Raw genomic sequence first — 16,012 nt, forward strand, 5'->3', positions numbered from 1 at the left:
GATTTCACCTATTTATTTTAAAAAAAAAAGTCACTGATTGAAAACTGACTTCCTTGATCTGGATTCTCAAGAGGAAATACGCCCCCCCTACAACCCACCCTCCCACCCTGGCACTTCCCCTGCCACCGCAGGAACTGTAAAACCTGCGCCCACACCACCTCCATCCAAGGCCCATTCAGGGCGGCACGGTGGCACAGTGGTTAGCACTGCTGCCTCACAGCAACAGAGACCTGGGTTCAATTCCCGCCTCAGGCAACTAACTCTGTGGAGTTTGCACGTTCTCCCCGTGTCTGCATGGGTTTCCTCCGAGTGCTCCGGTTTCCTCCCACAGTCACAAAGATGTGCGGGTCAGGTGAATTGGCCATGCTAAATTGCCCATAGTGTTAGGTAGGGGGTAAACGTAGGGGTATGGGTGGGTTGCGCTTCGGCGGGTCGGTGTGGACTTGTTGGGCCGAAGGGCCTGTTTCCACACTGTATGTAATCTAATCTAATCTAAAGGAGCCTTCCACATCCATCAAAGTTTTACCTGCACATCCACTAATATCATTTATTGTATCCATTGCTCCCGATGCGGTCTCCTCTACATTGGGGAGACGGAGCGCTTTAGGGAACATCTCCTAGGACACCCGCACCAATCAACCACACCGCCCCGTGGCCCAACGTTTCAACTCCCCCTCCCACTCTGTCGAGGACATGGAGTCCTGGGCCTCCTTTGCCGCTCCCTCACCACCAGCCGCCTGGAGGAAGAACGCCTCATCTTCCGCCTCGGAACACTTCAATCCCAGGGCATCAATGTGGACTTCAACAGTTTCCTCATTTCCCCTTACCCCACCTCATCCTAGTTCCTAACTTCCAGCTCAGCACTGTCCCCATGACTTGTTTGGACTTGTCCTACCTGCCTATCTCCTTTTCCGCCTATCTCCTTTTCCACCTATCCACTCCACCCTCTCCTCCCTGACCTATCTCCTTCATCCCCTCCCCCACTCACCCATTGTACTCTATGCTACTTTCTCCCCACCCCCACCCTCCTCTAGCTCATCTCTCCACGTTTCAGGCTCACTGCCTTTATTCCTGATGAAGGGCTTTTGCCCGAAACGTCGATTTCGCTGCACTTTGGATGCTGCCTGAACTGCTGTGCTCTTCCAGCACCACTAATCCATCCTCTCTGCATCTACCCTGTCAAGATCCGTGTGGATCTTCATTGTTTCAATTAAAAGGAAAGAGTGGTTGAGAGAGGGAATGCCAAACCTGAGTAGCTGAGCCAGAGCCACCACATGCTGGAACGCTGCTTGAGACGTCAATAACTTGAGGGTTGCTGAAAGTTCTAACAATCAGTGGGTATGTTAGATTACTGCACACATGTACTGGTGCATAGGCTGACATTACTCTGGGCTGGTGGCAAGGAAAGATCCGGCAGTGTTCTTGTTGCTAGCCAAACTTATGGAACAATGGCTCAAATATGATGCCTCCCTGGTTGATCAGCGTAATGATATTGCCATTTGCTGAGTAACCTAAAGGGAAATGGCACTTGTGATTGCTGCTCACTGGATGTCAGGAAGCTTGTATGAAAATATAAGGGGTCTCATTCAAAGCTTATCCCTGTCCTCCATTCACACTACCAGAAGCCCTGCAGTAACTCACTGAGGTACCAAAAGACTTGGGAGTGAAAGTAAGGCCATTCGGTCCATCAAGTCCACTCTGCTATTTAATCGTGGCTGATGGGCATTTCAACTCCACTTACCTGCACTCTCCCTGTAGTCCTTAATTCCTTGTGAGATGAAGAATTTATCAATCTCTGCCTTGAAGACATTTAATGTCCCGGCCTCCACTGCCCTCCATGGCAATGAATTCCACAGGCCCACCACTCTATGGCTGAAGAAATGTTTTGTCATTTCTGCTCCAAATTTATTCACTCTAATTCTAAAGCCTTGCCTACTGGTCATAGTCTCCTTGCCTAATGGAAACAATGTCCACTCTTTCTAAGCCATGAATTATCTTGTAAGTTTCTATTAGATCTCCCCATAACCTTCTAAACTTGAATGAATGCAATTTCAGGATCCTCAGCTGTTCTCGTACGTTATGCCTACCATCCCAGGCATCATCTTTGTGTAACTCTGCTGGACACGCTCCAATGCCAGTATATCCTTCCTGAGGTGTGGGGCTCAAAATTGGAGACAGTATTCTAAATGGGGCCTACCTGGAGCTTTATATAGTCTTAGAAGCATGTTGCTGCTTTTACATTCCAACTCTCTTGAGATAAATGACAATGTTTGCTTGCTTAATTATGGACTCAACCTGCAAGTTAACCTGTAGAGAATCCTGGACTAGCACTCCCAGATCCCTTTGTACTTTATGAATTTTCTCACTGTTTAGAAAATAGAACATGCCTGTCTTCATTTTTTCCAAAGTACAAGGCATCGCATTTGCTCACGTTGAATTTCATCAGCCATTTCCTGGACGACTCTCCTAAACTGTCTAAATCTTTCTGCAGCCTTCCCACCTCCTCAGAACTACCTGCTTGTTCACCTAACTTCATATCATCGGCAAACTTCACCAGAATGCCCTCAGTTCTTTCATCCAGGTCATTAATCTGTAAAGTGAACAGCTGCGGCACCAACACTGAACCTACGGGACACCACTTGTCACTAGCTGCCATTCTGAGAAAGAGACTTTTATCCCAACTCTCTGCCTTCTGTCAGACAGCCAATCCTCAAACTATGCCAGTAGCTCACCTTACTCAGCAGCCTCCCGTGTGGCACCTTATCAAAGGCCTTTTGGAAGTCTAGATAGATAACATCCACTGGGTTTCCCTGGTCTAACCTACTTGTTACCTCTTCAAAGAATTTTAACAGGTTTGTCAGGCATGACTTCCTCTTACTAAATCCATGCTGACTTGTTCTAATCCAACCCTAACACTTATAAGAGCTTAGAAATCTCATCCTTAATGATGGATTCTAGAATTTTATCAACAACGGAGGTTAGGCTAATCGGCCTATAATTTTCCATCTTTTGTCTTGATCCTTTCTTGAACAAAGAGGTTACACAGCAATTTTCCAATCATCTGGGACTTTTCCTGAGTCTAGTGACTTTTGAAAGATCACAACCAATGCTTCTGCTATTTCCTCAGCCACCTTCCTCAGAACTCTAGAATGTAACCCAGTTGGGTCAGGAGGTTTATCAATTTTTAGACCTTTTAGCTTTTGTAATGGCTACCATACTCAACTCTGCCCCCTGACTTTCCTTAATTGTTGGGTGTTACTGATATCTTCCACTGTGAAAACTGACACAAAGTACTTATTAAGTTCTTCAGCTCTTTCCTTATCTCCCATCACTAGCCTTCCTGCATCAATTTGGAGCGGCCCAATATCTATTTTTGCCTCTCATTTGTTTTGTATGTATTGAAAGAAACTTTTACTATCATTTCCAATATTACTAGCTAGCCTACCTTCATATTTGAATCTCACCTTCCTTATTTCTCTCTTTATTAGCCTCTGTTTGTTTTTGTAGTCTTCTCAACTTTCTGATTTCCCAGTGTTCTTGGCCACTTTATAGGCTCTCTCTTTTTCTTTGATACATTTCTTGACTTCCTTTGTCAGCCAAAGCTGTTTAACCCCCTCCACCACACGCACACCCCACTGGATAATCTTTCTTTTGTTTGGGATGAACCTCTGTACTGTGTCCTCAATTACGCTCAGAAACTCCTGCCATTGTTGCTCTACTGTCTTCCCCACTAGGCTCTGCTTCCAGTCAATTTTCGTCAGTTCCCCTCTCATGGTCCTGTAACCTTTATTTAACTGTAACACCATTACAGCCAATTTTCTCTCTTTCAAACTGCTGGCTGAACTCTACCATATTATGATCACTGCCTCCTAAGCGCTCCCTTACTTTCAGAACTTTCATAAAGTCTGGCTCATGATATAGCAGTAAGTCCACAATAGCCTGCTCCCATGTGGGCTTCCTCACAAGTTGTTCCAAGAAGCCATCCTGTAAGCATTCCATGAATTCCCTTTTTTTGGATCCACCGGTAACATGATTCACCCAGTTCACCTGCATAATGAAGTCCCCCATGATCACCATGACCTTGCTTTTCTGACCTGCCCTAACCATTTCCTGGTATGTCTTGCGCCCCTGGTCCTGACCACTGTTAGGAGGTCTGCACATAACTCCCATTATGGTTTTTTTGTCTTTTGTGGTTCCACCCACACAGACTGCACATCATCTGACCCACATCATTCAGTGCCATTTAAATATATTTTTAACTAACAAAGCAATTCCACCCCTTCTGCTCACCTCCCTGTCTTTTTGATAAGTTGTAAATCCTTGGATGTTTAACTGCTAGCCATGAACCCCCTGCAATCATGTCTTTGTGATGCCTACCACATCATAATCATTCATGATGATTTGTGCCGTTAATTCATCTACTTTGTTACGAATACTACGAGCATTCAGGTAAAGTACCATAATGCTAACATTCTTATTATTATTAGAGATAAGATATCCTAAGTTATCCTTCTTTCCTTCTTGCATTCCTAGTCTGCCTCGAGCTTAAACCCACCTCCACACATCCTATCCTGCTGCTTATCTTTCCATTTAACTCCATACTCCTTGTCGCTTTCACTTTCCTTTCCCCCACCCCCCCCCACCCCCGACTCAGAAGTTTAAAGTCCTACTGACCACCCTATTTATCCTTTTCACTAGAACACTGGTTCCAGATCGGTTCAGGTGGAGACCATCCCAATGGCACAGATCCCCCCAGTTCCAGAACTGATGCTAATGCCCCATGTTTCCCACACCAAACCCTTAGCCACATGCTTAATTCCCTAACCTTCTCATCCTTATGCCAATTGGGCAGTAATCTGGAGATTATGATCCTTGAGGGGCCATAATTTCCTTCCTCGTGCTTGATAATCCCCAAACAGGTCCTCCCCCCTACCTTTGCCCATGTTGTTAGTCCCAATGTGAACCACAACAACTGAATCCTCCCCCTCCCGCTCCAATATCCTTTTCAGACGGTCGGAGATGTCCTGCACCCTGGCACCAGGCAGGCAACACACCATGCGGGACTCCCGATCCAGCTTCCATAGGATATTATCTATCCCCCTAGTTATGGAATCCCCTATAACTACCACTTGTTTTTTTTTTGCTCCCTCTCTTGAATGGCCTTCTGCACCATGGTGCCATGGTCAGCTGGCTCATCCTGCCCACAGCCCTTTCCCTCATCCATACAGGGAGCCAGAACCTCATACCTGTTGGACAAGGTCAAGGGCTGAGGCTCCTGCACTCCTAAACTCAGGATCCCCCTACCTGCCTCACTTACAGTCACACCCTGTTGTCCCTGAACACTTACTAAATTTGAATTCCTTAATCTACCGGGTGTGACTACCTCCTGAGACAAAGCGTCCAGGTAATTCTCCCCGTCCCGGATGTGCCGCAGTGTATGAAGCTCAGATTCGAGATCATCAACTCTGATCCGGAGTTCTTCAGGCAACCAACACTTGCTGCAGGTGTGGTCACTGCCATTCACCATGGGATTAACCAGCTCCCACATCATACAGCTACAGCACATCAACCATTAGCTTTGAGGTAAGCTCCTCCGACAGTTTCTAAACACAGCACCTCTACTTCCTAAAAGGACAAAGGTGGCAAAGAAATGGGATCACCATCATATTGAAATTCCCCTCTAAGCCACTACCATCCTGACTTTCTAATATACTGCTGTTCCTTCAGTGTTGCTGGTTCACAATCCCGAGACTCCCTCTGTATCAGCATTGTAGGTATTTCTAAATTTCACAGTGTGCTCAGCTTGAACAAGGCAGCTCACTCCCAGGAGAAAGTGAGGACTGCAGATGCTGGAGATCAGAGTCAAGAGAGTGGTGCTGGAAAAGCACAGCAGGTCAGGCAGCGTCTGAGGAGCAGTAGAATTGATGTTTTGGGCATAAGCTGATGCCCAAAATGTCGATTCTCTTGCTCCTCTGACCAGCTCACTACCAGCACCATCAGGGCAATTAGGGATGGGTAATAAATGCTGGCACCCAGTAATGACCATATCCCATGAAAGAATAGATAACTTCCACAAAGAAACTGAGCATGTCATTAGATTCTGGCCTATGGCTCACCAAAGTGATCTGAGTTCATTGATTTTCAACTAGTGGTTGAAATGTGGCAGATACACAGTTGAAGTGGTCTTTTTCTTGAGGTAAGATCTTGCATATCAATAGATTCTGCACCACCTGGACAGAGGGACCTGGAGACTCATGTATCTGTTTTTTTTAAAACATGCATGACATTATGGGAGAATGGTAGCTAAACATGTAGGAACTTGGCATCATAAATCGAGAGATTGAGTACAAAAGCTGGGAAGCTCTGTTGAATCTGTATAAACCACTGGTTATATCAGAAGTGAATAAGTGCATCCAGTTCTGATCACCAAAAGGTCAGGAAGAAAGTGAGGGTGCAGAGTGGATTTACAGGGATGAAAGATTTCAAATACATCTTGGTGTTATGACCATAACTGTTGGTAATATTGAATTTGCCAAATCCAGAATAAAACCGAGCTTGAGAGATTATAAGTTTATTTTTTTACAGTTGGTTAATCACTGAAACATTGACATCAAGCTGCTGAGTCTTTCACAACAGGACATTAAATTTATTACACCAAACAAACAAAAAGCTATATATGACGGTATAGGAAGATTTTAAACAAAGAGCAACATAAGGTTTCAGCCTTTTTCTGATACTTTAACCTTTTACCGATACTCAATTCCAGAGAGATATCACTCCTCGCTCAACATTTATTTCTTAGCTGTAAACTGTTCTCCAGCATTCAGTAGAAAGGGGCATATGCTGATGATACACCAAAATGACAGTCTTGTTTCTTGTTCCATAACCTTATGGGTATTATTTGTGACATATCTCATGGACTCCTTATCTAGTCACAATTGCAAGTTTGAATAGCACATGTCCAGCTTCGTGAAGGACAGCCCCTCGGCCAGTTTTGTGTACAAGTCCTCTCTGTGAGGGATTGGGTATTAATTCAGCGGCGAGAAGTGGCTTACTGATGTTTGTTTAAAATCCCCACAAAGGCGAACCAACCCGTCAGGCTTCACAATCGATATGCCTGATGCTGCCTATTCTGCAAACTGGACTGGTTTGATGATTCCTTTGCTTTCCAGCCTTTTGATTTATAGAATCATAGAGTCATAGAGATGTACAGCATAGAAACAGACCCTTCAGTCCAACCCGTCCATGCCAACCAGATATCACAACTCAATCTAGTCCCACCTGCCAGCACCCAGCCCATATCCCTCCAAATCCTTCCTATTCATCTACTCATCCAGATGCCTTTTAGATGTTGCAATTGTACCAGCCTCCACCACTTCCTCTGGCAGCTCATTCCATACACGTACTACCCTCTGTGTGAAAAAGTTGCCCCTTAGGTCTCTTTTATATCTTTCCCCTCTCACCCTAAACCTATGCCCTCTAGTTCTGGACTCCCCAACCCCAGGGAGAAGACTTTCTCTATTTATCCTATCCATGCCCCTCATAATTTTGTAAACCTCTATAAGGTCACCCCTCAGCCTCCGACACTCCAGGGGAAAAAACCCAGCCTGTTCAGCCTCTCCCTTTGGACCTACCCTGGCAACATCCTTATAAATCTTTTCTGAACCCTTTCAAGTTTCACAACATCTTTCCAATAGGCCAACCCCTGTACTCAATACTCAATAAAAGAAAGAATATCAAGCACCTTCCTCACTATCCTATCTACCTGTGACTCTACTTTCAAGGAGCTATGAACCTGCGCTCTTTGTTCAGCAACACTCCCTAGGATCTTACCATTAAGTGTATAAGTCCTGCTAAGATTTGCTTTCCCAAAATGCAGCACCTCACATTTGACTGAATTAAACTCCATCTGCCACTTCTCAGCCCATTGGCCCACCTGATTCAGATTCAGTTGTAATCCGAGGTAACCTTCTTCGTCGTCCACTGCACCTCCAATTTTGGTGTCATCTGCAAACTTACTATCTGTACCTCTTAGGCTCGCATCCTAATCATTTATGTAAATGACAAAAAGTAGTGGACCCAGCACCGCTCCTTGTGGCACTCCACTGGTGACAGGCCTCCAGTTTGACAAACAACCCTCCACCACCACCACCCTCTTTCTTCTACCTTTGAGCCAGTTCTGTGTCCAAATGGCTAGTTCTCCCTGTATTCCATGAGATCTAACCCTGCTAACCAGTCTCCCTTGGGGAGCCTTGTCAAATGCCTTACTGAAGTTCATATAGGTCACATCCATCGCTCTGCCCTCATCAATCCTCTTTGTTACTTCTTCAAAAAACTCAATCAAGTTAATGAGACATGATTTCCCACACACAAAAAGGCAAATGCACTGTGTGTGCCTTGCAGAATCATAGAATTGCTTCCTGGTCAACATCTAAAGTGGCCTTGTCTCCTTTCATAGTACCCAGACCTTCTGAAAAACATCTGGGTATTTAATTAGGACTTCAATCAGACAGCCATTTTCTAATTGAAAATTGTTGAGCCAATCAAGGAGAATCTTTCTCAACCAATTCTGCTCCAACAAGCTTGGACCTGAGCCTTTTACTACAGTCAATGGTAACTGCCCCAGCTGCTTCTCATAGGAGACCGGAAGTGAAGTTTTACCCTTAATTTATAACGGTTCCCCAGTTAAAGGTTCTCAGTTTAGCTAAGTTCTTGTGCAAACTTAAGGGTTGGAGTCCTGAGCAGATCTTGCTAAAGACTGGTTCTGCAACCACCATACAGCTGCGCTGGTATCAACCTCCATGAGAACCAGGTGACTATTTAACCAGAAATTTATTTTGATTGGTTCTGATTTGAATGTTGCTCAGCAATTTAAGTGTTCTAAACCACTCATAGGTGGGCTTTTCAGGGTCTCTTGGATACCAGCCTATGAATTCACTAAGTGAATTCAGGCCTTGTTGGATTCCTTAGTGCTTTCGAGTTTGCACACCGGCATCAACTACAATGGCTTGCAGGCCTGGATCCTGAAGAATATTTTAGCCATTTGACCGAGGCTTGCCTCTGTTATGGAGTTTTGCTATGGGCTGGCCCAAGGTCCCTCTGCTCAGGATATTCCTTGTGTGAGGCTCTGCGATTGGTGTTCCACAAATTCAGTTAGACTGTTGAGTGTGTCCATGTCCATCAGGATGCCCTGCAGCTCACATGGTCCACTTGCTGCATCGTCTAATGACAAAGCTAGTTGCAGAGCCTGTTTGAAGTCCAGTTGGGCTTCAGCTTTTGCATAGTTATGTCATTAATCCTACATACCAAACAGTCTCTCAGCATCTCATTCAGGATTAACACAAAATCGCATGCCTCTGCCAGTAATCTTAACCCGGTCAAAAACCACAATACAGATTCCACTGGTTCTCACACTACTGAATAAAACTGTTTGCATTTCCGAATGTGAGGAGGCTTGAGTTCATAATATTCTTTAATTAAATCCATCAACTCTTGGAAGGTTTTAGTATCTGGTGCCTCAAGAAAAGTTAGGCTCCTAATAATCAAAAATGTTATGGACCTGCAAGCAGTCACAAGAATTGGTCATTGCTTTCCCTCTGTCCTGATGACATTTGTCCAGAAAAAAGTAGCAACTGGTTTTCACCTATTGGGCCCAGTCTTCAATAGCCAGATCAAACAAGTTGAGCTTCCTAAAGAGCAAAGATGGTTCTCGATAGGAGTGAGAGAGGCAGGGTAGTTGTCATGGGGGACTTCAACTATCCAAATATTGACTGGGATCACTACAGTACGAGTACTATAGATGGGTCAGCTTTTGTCCAGTGTGTGCAGGAGGGCATTCTGACACAGTATGTAGGCAGGCCAACAAGGGGCGAAGCCACTTTAGATTTAATACTGAGTAACGAGCCTGGCCAGGTGTTAGATTTGGAAGTAGGTGAGCACTTTGGAGACAGCGATCACAATTCTGTCAGGTTTACTTTAGTGCTGGAAAGGGATAGGTGTACTCCACCGAGCAAGAGTTACAGCTGGGGGAAGGGAAATTGTGATGCAATTAGGAAAGATTTAGGAAGCGTAGAATGGGGAAGTAAACTGCAGGGGATGAGCACATTAAAAATGTGGAGCTTATTCAAGGAAAAGCTCCTGTGTGTCCTAGATAAGTATGTACCTGTCAGGCAGGGAGGAAGATATAGGACGTGTGAGCCATGGTTTACTATGGAAGTAGAATCCCTGGTCAAGAAGAAGAAGAAGGCTTATATTAGGACAAAATGTGAAAACTCAGTTAGGGCGCTGGAGGGTTACAAGGAAGTCAGGAAAGACCTAAAAAGAGAGCTCAGAAGAGCCAGGAGGAGACATAAGAAGTTGTTGGCGGATAGGATCAGGGTAAACCCTAAGGCTTTCCATAGGTATGTCAGGAATAAAAGGATGACGAGAGTTAAATTAGGGCCAATCAAGGATAATAGTGGGAAGTTGTGTGTGGAGTCAGAGGAGATAGGGGAAGCACTAAATAAATATTTTTCGACAGTGTTCACGATAGAAAATGAGAATGTTGGCGAGGAAGATACAGAGATACTTGCATCTAGACTAGAAGAGATTGTGGTTCACAAGGAAGAGGTATTAGAAATACTTCAGAGTGTGAAAACAGACACGTCCCCTGGACCAGATGGGATCTATCCTAGGATCCTCTGGGAAGGAAGGGAAGAGATTGCCGAGTCTTTGGCATTGATCTTCAAATCATCATTGTCTACAGGAATAGTGCCTGAGGAGTGGAGGATAGCAAATGTGGTTCCCTTGTTCAAAAAGGGTAGTAGAGACAACACCAGTAATTACAGATCAGTGAGTCTCACTTCAGTTGTTGGTAAAGTGTTGGAAAAGGTTATAAGAGGTAGGATTTATAACCATCTAGAAAAGAATAATCTGATCAGGGACAGTCAGCATGGTTTTGTGAAGGGTAGGTCGTGCCTAACGAATCTTATTGAGTTTTTTGACAAAGTAACCAAACAGGTAGATGAGAGTAAACCGGTTGATGTGTATATGGATTTCAGCAAGGCGTTCGATAAGGTTTCCCACAGTAGGCTATTATACAAAATGAGGAGGAATGGGATTATGGGAGACATAGCAGTTTGGATCAGTAATTGGCTTGTTGAAAGAAAACAGAGGGCTGTAGTTGATGGAACATGTTCATCTTGATGTCCAGTTATTAGCGGCGTACCGCAAGGGTCGGTGTTGGGTCTACTGCTGTTCGTCATTTTTATAAATGACCTGGATGAGGGCTTAGAAGGGTGGGTTAGTAAATTTGCGGACGGCACTAAGGTCGGTGGAGTTGTGGATAGTGACGAAGGAAGTAGTAGGTTGCAGAGAGACATATTCGAGTAAAAAATGAGGTCTGCAGATGCTGGAGATCACAGCTGCAAATGTGTTGCTGGTCAAAGCACAGCAGGCCAGGCAGCATCTCAGGAATAGAGAATTCGACGTTTCGAGCATAAGCCCTTCATCAGGAATAAGAGAGAGAGAGAGCCAAGCAGGCTAAGATAAAAGGTAGGGAGGAGGGACTAGGGGGAGGGGCGATGGAGGTGGGATAGGTGGAAGGAGGTCAAGGTGAGGGTGATAGGCCGGAGTGGGGTGGGGGCGGAGAGGTCAGGAAGAGGATTGCAGGTTAGGAGGGCGGTGCTGAGTTGAGGGAACCGACTGAGACAAGGTGGGGGGAGGGGAAATGAGGAAACTGGAGAAATCTGAATTCATACCTTGTGGTTGAAGGGTTCCCAGGCGGAAGATGAGGCGCTCCTCCTTCAGCCGTCGTGTTGTTGTGTTCTGCCGGTGGAGGAGTCCAAGGACCTGCATGTCCTCGGTGGAGTGGGAGGGAGAGTTAAAGTGTTGAGCCACGGGGTGATTGGGTTGGTTGGTTCGGGCGGCCCGGAGGCGAGGAGGTTGAACAGTTCATCACTCCCACGAGGAGGTTGAACAGTTCATCACTCCCACGAGGAGGTTGAACAGTTCATCACTGCCTCGTGCTCCCACGAGGAGGTTGAACAGTTCATCACTGCCTCGTGCTCCCACGAGGAGGTTGAACAGTTCATCCTGCCTCGTGCTCCCACGAGGAGGTTGAACAGTTCATCCTGCCTCGTGCTCCCACGAGGAGGTTGAACAGTTCATCAACTTTACTAACACCTTCCATCCCGACCTGAAATTCACCTGGACCATCTCAGACTCCTCCCTCCCCTTCCTAGACCTCTCCATTTCTATCTCGGGCGACCGACTCAACACAGACATCTATTATAAACCGACTGACTCCCACAGCTACCTGGACTACACCTCCTCCCACCCTGCCCCCTGTAAAAATGCCATCCCATACTCCCAATTCCTTCGTCTCCGCCGCATCTGCTCCCAGGGGGACCAATTCCAACACCGCACAGCCCAGATGGCCTCCTTCTTCAAGGACCGCAGATTCCCCCCAGACGTGATCGACGATGCCCTCCACCGCATCTCCTCCACTTCCCGCTCCTCCGCCCTTGAGCCCCGCTCCTCCAACCGCCACCAAGACAGAACCCCACTGGTTCTCACCTACCACCCCACCAACCTCCGCATACAACGTATCATCCGCCGCCATTTCCGCCACCTCCAAACGGACCCCACCACCAAGGATATATTTCCCTCCCCTCCCCTATCAGCGTTCCGCAAGGACCACTCCCTTCGTGACTCCCTCGTCAGATCCACACCCCCCACCAACCCAACCTCCACCCCCGGCACCTTCCCCTGCAACCGCAGGAAATGTAAAACTTGCGCCCACACCTCCACACTCACTTCCCTCCAAGGCCCCAAGGGATCCTTCCATATCCGCCACAAGTTCACCTGTACCTCCACACACATCATCTATTGCATCCGCTGCACCCGATGTGGCCTCCTCTATATTGGGGAGACAGGCCGCTTACTTGCGGAACGCTTCAGAGAACACCTCTGGGCCGCCCGAACCAACCAACCCAATCACCCCGTGGCTCAACACTTTAACTCTCCCTCCCACTCCACCGAGGACATGCAGGTCCTTGGACTCCTCCACCGGCAGAACACAACAACACGACGGCTGGAGGAGGAGCGCCTCATCTTCCGCCTGGGAACCCTTCAACCACAAGGTATGAATTCAGATTTCTCCAGTTTCCTCATTTCCCCTCCCCCCACCTTGTCTCAGTCGGTTCCCTCAACTCAGCACCGCCCTCCTAACCTGCAATCCTCTTCCTGACCTCTCCGCCCCCACCCCACTCCGGCCTATCACCCTCACCTTGACCTCCTTCCACCTATCCCACCTCCATCGCCCCTCCCCCTAGTCCCTCCTCCCTACCCTTTATCTTAGCCTGCTTGGCTCTCTCTCTCTCTTATTCCTGATGAAGGGCTTATGCTCGAAACGTCGAATTCTCTATTCCTGAGATGCTGCCTGGCCTGCTGTGCTTTGACCAGCAACACATTTGCTGCAGAGAGACATAGATAGGATGCAGGGCTGGGCTGAGAGGTGGCAAATGGAGTTTAATGTGGACAAGTGTGAGGTGATACACTTTGGCCGGAGTAATCGGAATGCAAAGTACTGGGCTAATGGTAGGATTCTTGGGAGTGCAGATGAGCAGAGAGATCTCGGTGTCCATATACACAGATCCCTGAAAGTTGCCACCCAGATTGACAGGGTTGTTAAGAAGGCATACAGTGTTTTGGCCTTTATTAATAGAGGGATTGAGTTCCAGAACCAGGAGGTTATGATGCAGTTGTACAAAGCTCTGGTACAGCCACACTTGGAGTATTGTGTACAGTTCTGGTCACCGCATTATAAGAAGGATGTGGAAGCTTTGGAAAGGGTGCAAAGGAGATTTACTAGGATGTTGCCTGGTATGGAAGGAATGTCTTACAAGGAAAGGCTGAGGGCCTTGAGGCTGTTCTCGCTAGAGAGAAGAAGGTTGAGAGGTGACTTAATAGAGACATACAAGATAATCAGAAGGTTAGATAGGGTGGACAGGAAGAGCCTTTTTCCAAATATGGGGACAGCAAACACAAGGGGACACAACTTTAAAGTGAGGGGAAATAGGTATAAGACAGATGTCAGAGATAGTTTCTTTACTCAGAGAATAGTAAGGGTATGGAATGCTTTGCCTGCAACTGTAGTAGATTCACCAAGTTTAAGCGCATTTAAATCGTCATTGGACAGGCATATGGACATATATGGAATAGTGTAGGTGGGATGGGCTTCAGATTAGTGTGACAGGGCGGCACAACATCGAGGGCCGAAGGGCCTGTACGATGCTGTAATGTTCTATGTTCTATGTTCTATAAAGGCATGATGTCAGAAATGCTTACCTCAACTCAAGCACAACCATTGTGAGCAAATTTTCTTCATGAATGTATTACTTTCTCTCATCACCACCGAAATAATTACACCAAGGCCAATGTCCCATCACCAAGTTATCCTTTATCTACACAACCACAGTGCATGGACTCTGACCAGCTAGCTCAGTGCTAGTCCCTAGAGTGAGGAGACTCTGAGGCTCTGGTTTTTTTTCAGAGTGAACACAATATCTGACACTTCTGTTTATATTTTTTCTCACTTCCCCACACTACCGCCCAATACAGTAATACTTATTTTTCCCTTGTACCCATATCGTGTGTGTGTAGGTGTAGGACACAATGAAGAGACTCTTGTTTATTTTCTCTTTTTTGCCATATGGAGATTCCTTGACACTGATCAGCTCCCTCAGAGCCAGCTCTCAGAGTGAACTAACCCCTGACACTCCTGTTCTTTCTTTTTCAGAGGCAGCTCTCAGAGTGAACAGGATGTCTGAGACTCATGTTTTTTTTACCCATATTGTGTGTGCAGAGACTCATTTTTTTCAGTAAACAATAAAAAGAAACAAAGAACTTCAAAGTAAACTTTCCTTGATGCAAAGAAACCACCAACAAGAATCAGTCTCCTCTTCTCTTCTCTTGAAAGAGCAGAGACCTTCCCTTCACTCCACACTGGACCAGCTCCCTTAAGATCCAGCTCTCAGAGTGAGCAGAACCCCTGACGCTCCTTTTTTTTTCATTACCCCACACTACCGCCTAACTGCGGCAGTGCTTATTTTTTCCCCTGCACCCATATCATGTGTGTGTCGGTGTAGGACACATTTTTTTTTTAACACATGGAGATTCCTTGACACTGATCCAGCTCCCTCAGAGCCAGCTCTCAGAGTAAACAAACCTCTGACACTCCTGTTCTTTCTTTCAGAAGTAGCTCCCAGAGTGAAAGGATGTCTGAGACGCTTGTTTTTTTTTTAACCCATGTTATGTGTGCAGAGACTCTTGTTTATATCTGTCTGCCAGAGCTCCCTGATTGGCACAGATTAATAGCCCCAACCAGGGATCTCATACTCAATGTGATCCACCTGGCCAACCTCGTTTCAATCACTACAATTATACACCTTTTATCCAATCAGGTTGAAGAAGTTAGGCTTGTTCTCATGGACTACGGGAGATTTAGGCAGATTTGATATATTGGAGGACTCAAAAGGAAAAGCTGTTCCTGATAAATTGAAGATACAAGGTTTAACTCAGATTTAAGGATATAGGGCAGGGGTGCAGGTTTTGTGTGGAAGAGCCACTCTATATTGTTAATGACCTGGAATTTACTGCTGTTAAGGGTATTGAAGTGCCAATGCTGAATAATTCATAAAGGAACCGGATGAATACTGGAGGGAAATAACTTACGGGACTACATGGATAGATTGGGGAGTAATTGAATTACTCTACAGAGACTGTCATTCACTTGATGGGAAGAATGGTCTCCTGTGCTGTTTCGACCTGGATTGTAAACAACTCTCACCTTCCACTTTGTCAGAATTTGATTAGACGTGGAGTGGGCAGAGAAGAAAAAATTTTTCAAACAAATGTATGTAGACTTTCCTTTCTGTGTGAAACACAATGCTAAGTCAACATTCTCAGGTGTGGACATCATTGACTGGGCCAAGACTTATTGTACATTCCAACCTGAGGGTTAGTTCTGTTG

This window comes from Hemiscyllium ocellatum, chromosome 13 (genome assembly GCF_020745735.1).
Source record: "Hemiscyllium ocellatum isolate sHemOce1 chromosome 13, sHemOce1.pat.X.cur, whole genome shotgun sequence".
NCBI lineage: Eukaryota > Metazoa > Chordata > Chondrichthyes > Orectolobiformes > Hemiscylliidae > Hemiscyllium > Hemiscyllium ocellatum.